Below are 5,752 nucleotides of genomic sequence, written 5' to 3' on the forward strand. Positions count from 1 at the left end.
AAAAAATCATGGACTTAAAAACGAAGTAAGAGAGAAGGAGAATAAGAAAGAAGAGAGAGTGAGAGATAGAAAAAAAATAGCTGTGGCTCAGGGTTGGCGGACGGTAGTGTGTGGATTATTACAGTTGAATACACGGTGTCAGGTTAGCTGCGGGGAGAGGAGGGATGGAGGGAGCGAAAGAGAGAGAGAGAGAGAGGAAGCGAGATAGAAGGACGCGGAGGTACGGACAGACAGACAGACAGGGACAGGACAACCAAAACATAAGGGAACACACCTTTCTATCTAGCTGTCATAGGGGCGACCGTGTCTCTACCTCGGGCACGCTGGAGGGTGAGGAGGAACGAACAGGGCGTCTGGAACAAGGGAAAGATGAACCTTGAACAGTTGTGTACCTAAGTGTGCCACAAGGGAGAAGGAGGAGGAGGAGGAGGAGGGGAGGGTTGGAGGAAAGGAGGGAGGAAGGAAGGCCACAAGCGGAGCCCAGTTGTGGCAGAGACGGTGTGGCATGTGCTTGTGGCTGGGCACCTTCTGTGGCAGACAGTGAGTAAGGTGAACAAAGGGCTGCTTGAGGGAGAAGGCATCGTGTAATGGGGCTGAGATCTGTGTCTGGGAGGCTGAGAGGTGTTTGAGGGGCCGCAGAGTGTTTTGGATGTTGCAGAGTGTGTTGTGGAGGTGGTAGTAGTGTGGGTGCAAGGATCTGTACCATTGATGTGCACTGTATAATTGGGGAAACAGTATTGTGGATCGCAGCAAGGGAGTGTGCTTCGGAGGGTGTAGAATGTGTTTCAGTGATCGTAGGGTATGTTGTGTGAGTGTAAGGCTCTACACTGTGGCAGGAAAATATTTGTTAGGGTAAAGGCATCATAAATTGGGTGAAGTGTGTTTAGAAAGTTGAGGAATGTGATTTAATCCCTTCAGCACCATGACACGTCTACATATTCATTCTGGTTATTTTTTGGTGATTTTATACAGCTTCACAAACTCATATGAGAATAAGAATAGTGAAGACTCTGGACCATTAATCTTCTGACCTCAATAAACCCTTCCTAATGTACATAAAATCGTCTAATGACACCCCAAACTTGTGGTGAAAATATGATTAAATTTGTTTCAGGTAGCAGATGTCTGGTATGTGTATAGCAAACTCTTGTATGGCGGGGGATTTTGTGCTATATAATAAAAAGATCGACTAATAGACTTGGGAAGCTGAGGAAAGCTAATAAACGTGTATACCACTGGAAGTATTTTACAGAAGGAGGTAGGGTCGCAGGTGTAAGGACCTACATTTCATGACAACCAACTTTAAGTTATAAGGGAGAGGATTATGTACTAAAGCAAAAAACGTGATCGGGAAACTAAGTACTGTATTCAAGGGGGCGCAAAATGTGTTTTGATTGTCTAAATGTAATGAAATGTACTTTGGCAAGTGACTGTGCGTCGAATGATTCGGCAGTTTGTTGCTGGAAAAACACTATCTACAGGAGAACACTGTATTCAAGTGAGGACTTTTTCCAAGTGTTGGGGACTGTGTATAGGAATTCAGGAAGTGACCCAAGCACTGAGGGAAATACTACATGCTTCGGGGTGTGTGCTGAGAGGAAAGGACTGTGTGTTGGAGGATACGGAAGGCTTAGAGTGAAAGTTGTATATTAGTTACATATTATTGGTAAAGGACTGTGTTAGGAACACGAGACAATGTCTACAGAAGCCAAAAAAAAAAGTTCAATATCAAATAAGTGCTGGCGTTGGAGGGACTGTGTGGGGGCAAAAATTGTGTTTTAGAGCCAGGGGACTGTTTTGAAGGGGAGACTGTGTGTTGGGGCATGGAAATATGAGTTGTGGGTAAAAGGAGTCGTGTGTTTGGTAGAGGAGCTTGTGTTAGTAGGCCAGACGACTGTATTAGAGAAAAAGGGACTTTTCTTTAGGTAAGGGACCGTGTGTTAGAGGGTCTGTGTGTTGGGAATAGGAACTGTGCTGCCCACTAGGGATGACTACTGATTAAGTGTAAGACTGTGGGCTAAGGAAGAAGTCTGTGTGTTGGGGTAATGGACTGTGTGTTGGTAAGGTGAGACGGATGAGTGTGTATTGGGGAAGGAGAAAATGTTAGGGTGAAAAGGAGTGTATATTACTATTACTGTGATACAAAGAAAAGTGAGTCGAGCGTATATATATATAAGGAGGGTATGTTGAGGTGAAAAGAAATGTATATTACGATGCAGAGAAAGTGAGTAGGAGAACATATTAAGTTATTTATTTCGAAACACTTTCATCCTTTGTGTCTTTGTGATCTCTCTCTCTCTCTCTCTCTCTCTCTCTCTCTCTCTCTCTCTCTCTTTCTGTTTATTGTTCTTAGTATGCTACGTGTTTTCTCTCTTCTTTCGGCAGTGAATTGTATCATTCATTTGTTAGTCCTCTTTACTTCCACCTGATGATATATCGGAACTATTGCTCATTTTGGCTTCATACACGACCTATATTCATTATTTATTTGTTTCATTTTCATATTTTCTCAGTTACTAGTTTTTTTTTCATCTTTTTCTTTTTTTTTACTTTAATATTCATCTCGCTTCCCCTCTCCTCCTCCTCCTCCTCCTCTTTTTTCTTTCTTTGGCATCTTTTATGACACCTCCGAATTCTCCTCCTCCATCTCCTCTCTGTCTCTCCCTCTCTTCTTTCCTCCGCTATCCTGTTATTTAATTTTCGAACACAATCCCATTTTCACCTCTCCCTTACTTTCAACTTCCTTCATTTTCTTCATCCACCACGTACCCTCCCTCCCTCCTCTCTCTCTCCCTCCTTCCCTCAGGGCCAGCACAAGGAGACACAGCTGGGGGTGCGAGGGGGAACTGGAGATGGCAACACTGCTCTCCCTTCTTGTCCTTTTGTCAACTTTCCGTGATTTCAATGTTGCCAACTCACACCGCCACCACCACCACCATTTTCACACCCCGCCGCTACACTATCATCGCTGCTTCTTCTTCTTCTTCTTCTTCTTCTTCTTCTTCTTTTCTTCTGCTTCTTCCTCTTCCTCCCATTTTAGACTCGCGCGAAGCCAAGTTTATTCTTTATCCTTTATGTATGCTTATGCTCCTTTCTTCTTCTTCTTCTTCTTCTTCTTCTTCTTCTTCTTCCGTAATATTCTCTCCTGCGTCTCACATTTTTGTTTGTAGTTTGAAGGAGAAAGTTTTGATGCGAGTTTACATTTTTTTCTCTCCTTTTGCTGGGAGAGACAGGGATCAAGGGGAGAAAGGCGGGGAGGGAGGGAGGGAGGGAAGGACAGAGTAGGTGGGGAATACAGCAGAGGGGGTGAGGGGGGAGTCAGCCATTTTGTCCATGTATTTATCATGTAGTAAGGGGGAGAGGAAGGGAGAAAGGGACACCCGGGGACAACGAGATGGATGTCTAGGAGAGAGAGAGAGAGAGAGAGAGAGAGAGAGAGAGAGAGAGAGAGAGAGAGAGAGAGAGAGAGAGAGAGAGAGAGAGAGAGAGAGAGAGAATAGGAAAATTAAATAACGTCACAAAATATAAAAATGAAATAACAAGAAAAAAAAACATGAATATAAGAATAAAAAAAATTAGGAATGGCGATTATGTTAAGAAATAAATAATAAGTTCATATATGCACTACTGCACTTTGTCTTCCACCGTATTATTAACCTCACTCATCGGAACTATTATCAATCAACGACGTACGTACATATTGACGAGTAAGAGACACGTTTTACTGAACCAATAAGAGACACACTCACGACTCACGAACACATTAAAACAAACACGAAACACGGGAAAACCAAAGGAGTGTTTTAAAATTAAGTAAATTCCCACTTTATTTTATGTTTTCCTTTCTGATTCGAAGATTCACATAGTATTTATCATTTCATACACCAAACACTCTTTATATTCTGTATTATTCATATCTTCGTGTGTGTGTGTGTGTGTGTGTGTGTGTGTGTGTGTGTGTGTGTGTGTGTGTGTGTGTGTGTGTGTGTGTGTGTGTGTGTGTGTGTGTGTGTGTGTGTGATCTCTATTTAAGTCGATTAATGTGCCTGGAGTGGATAAAGTAATTGAGTGACTTCCTGTGTTGCGTTATTCGTTTGTTTCTCTCTGTCTGTACTCGACTTTCCCTCCTCCATCTTTTCCATCAGCCTTTCCCCAGTGCGTCCCTCCTCCTCTCGATTAGATCCTCCTTCTTTTATTGAGGTAAATTTCTCTCTCCCCATCCTCCCCTTTCATCTCTCTCTCTCTCTCTCTCTCTCTCTCTCTCTCTCTCTCTCTCTCTCTCTCTCTCTCTCTCTCTCTCTCTCTCTCTTCGCGTCCTCTGTCTCTCTCTCTCTCTTTCTCTCCTTGCCACACACAGTAAATTCAGTTTCAGAGTCTCGTACAGTGTTGAGTAGATGGATTTCTTCAGTGTTTATTCCATTACCGTGCAGCTACGTGTTCCAGAGGCTGCTTCACTGGGTCTGAGGAGCGCTGCGGAGTGACAAGGAAAGCGCTGGGTTGTGTGAGGGTGAGGCTGAGTTGGCTGCTGAACTGACGGTCTTTTCTTAGCAGGTTGTCACAAAGTCTGTCATTCTCCTCAGAAGCGTACTTAATAGTGTGCTACGAGGAATAGTGTTATGTACAGAAGGTGGTGATGATCAGTGTTGGTTTTGATGATGAGCTCTGGGTCGTTCGTTTTTTTCAGCTGGTCGTGTGGTTCAGGAGAAGTGTAGGTTGTTCTTATGCTTCTTGTTCTTCTTTCGTTCTTGTTACTATTATTATTACCATTATAATTGTTATTGTTGGTAATCTCATTGCTATTACTATATATTTTTTATTATCATTATTACTTTGTTTCGTTGCAGTATTCGATATTTTAATTCATCGAGTTGAAAAATATACTTGATTTTGATTTAGAAGTTTGTTTGATGCGTTTTCATTGTCTTCTTTTTATTCATCCAAGTCTATGGAGTCTACTCGCACTGCACGAAGTTGTGAGACTAGTTTTTCGCTTCTTGTTTCTTACCAGGACGATCTCTCCGTTTTTCTCATGGCATGAATTATTCAGTCGCGCTTTTCTCTGAAGTGCAAAAGTTTTGAAGAGTGTTGTTGTTTTGCTCCGTCTCGCTAGACTTTATCATGCCTGTAATTATGCTCGCTTCCTCGGAAAATCCTCTATATATTTTAAGATTTTCTTACGTATCTTGGTGCTTACAAGTGAATATCGTTTAAAATTTTGTATTGAAGCTTTCTTTGAATTTTTCACATGCCTGTCTTGTTGTTGCAGCATGTTCAGTCAGTTTCCACGTTTATTTTTTGTTGTTTTAATTGGGATATTTATAGAAGGAATTTCTAAGAAGAACGTGGAAATATATGTTCATCCTGTCCATACCTTTGCACCAGTTTATCCACCAGCGGCGCGGTGACAATGCTTTAGCGGCATGACTTTGCCTCTAAATTTATAGCTGCTCTTAATTTCCACTGCTGACTTAAAATAAAAGAAGTGGTGAGTAGCTGATGAGAAGAGCATTTCGAGGCACAGGTCTGGCACGAAAAGGCTTGCTTTACTTATGGCAGTCTTCAGTGCAATACGTAACATTTGCTCTCTTGTACTAATGTTCTTTAATCTCCTATTTCATTTTTCTAATGTCAGAATCATCTTGCTGGTCACTACAGAACGCTTAATGTTATTCAAGAACATAACATAAGAACATAAGACAATAATGGAAGCTGTAAAAAGCCAACAGACCTGAAGGTAATAGTTCCTGTATGA

At 42.0% G+C, this 5,752-nt stretch overlaps 1 long non-coding RNA gene across 1 annotated transcript in view; it reads left to right on the forward strand.

Annotated features, from left to right (window-relative positions):
- Nucleotides 1–494: 494 nt before the first annotated feature.
- LOC123516099 overlaps nt 495–5,752 on the forward strand; it is a 28,935-nt gene continuing 23,677 nt past the window's right edge. Inside the window, exon 1 of the long non-coding RNA XR_006678085.1 lies at nt 495–540. This is a non-coding gene — a long non-coding RNA (uncharacterized LOC123516099). The remainder of the gene's footprint in view (nt 541–5,752) is intronic.

This window comes from Portunus trituberculatus, chromosome 40, assembly GCF_017591435.1.
Source record: "Portunus trituberculatus isolate SZX2019 chromosome 40, ASM1759143v1, whole genome shotgun sequence".
NCBI classification, from domain to species: Eukaryota; Metazoa; Arthropoda; class Malacostraca; order Decapoda; family Portunidae; genus Portunus; species Portunus trituberculatus.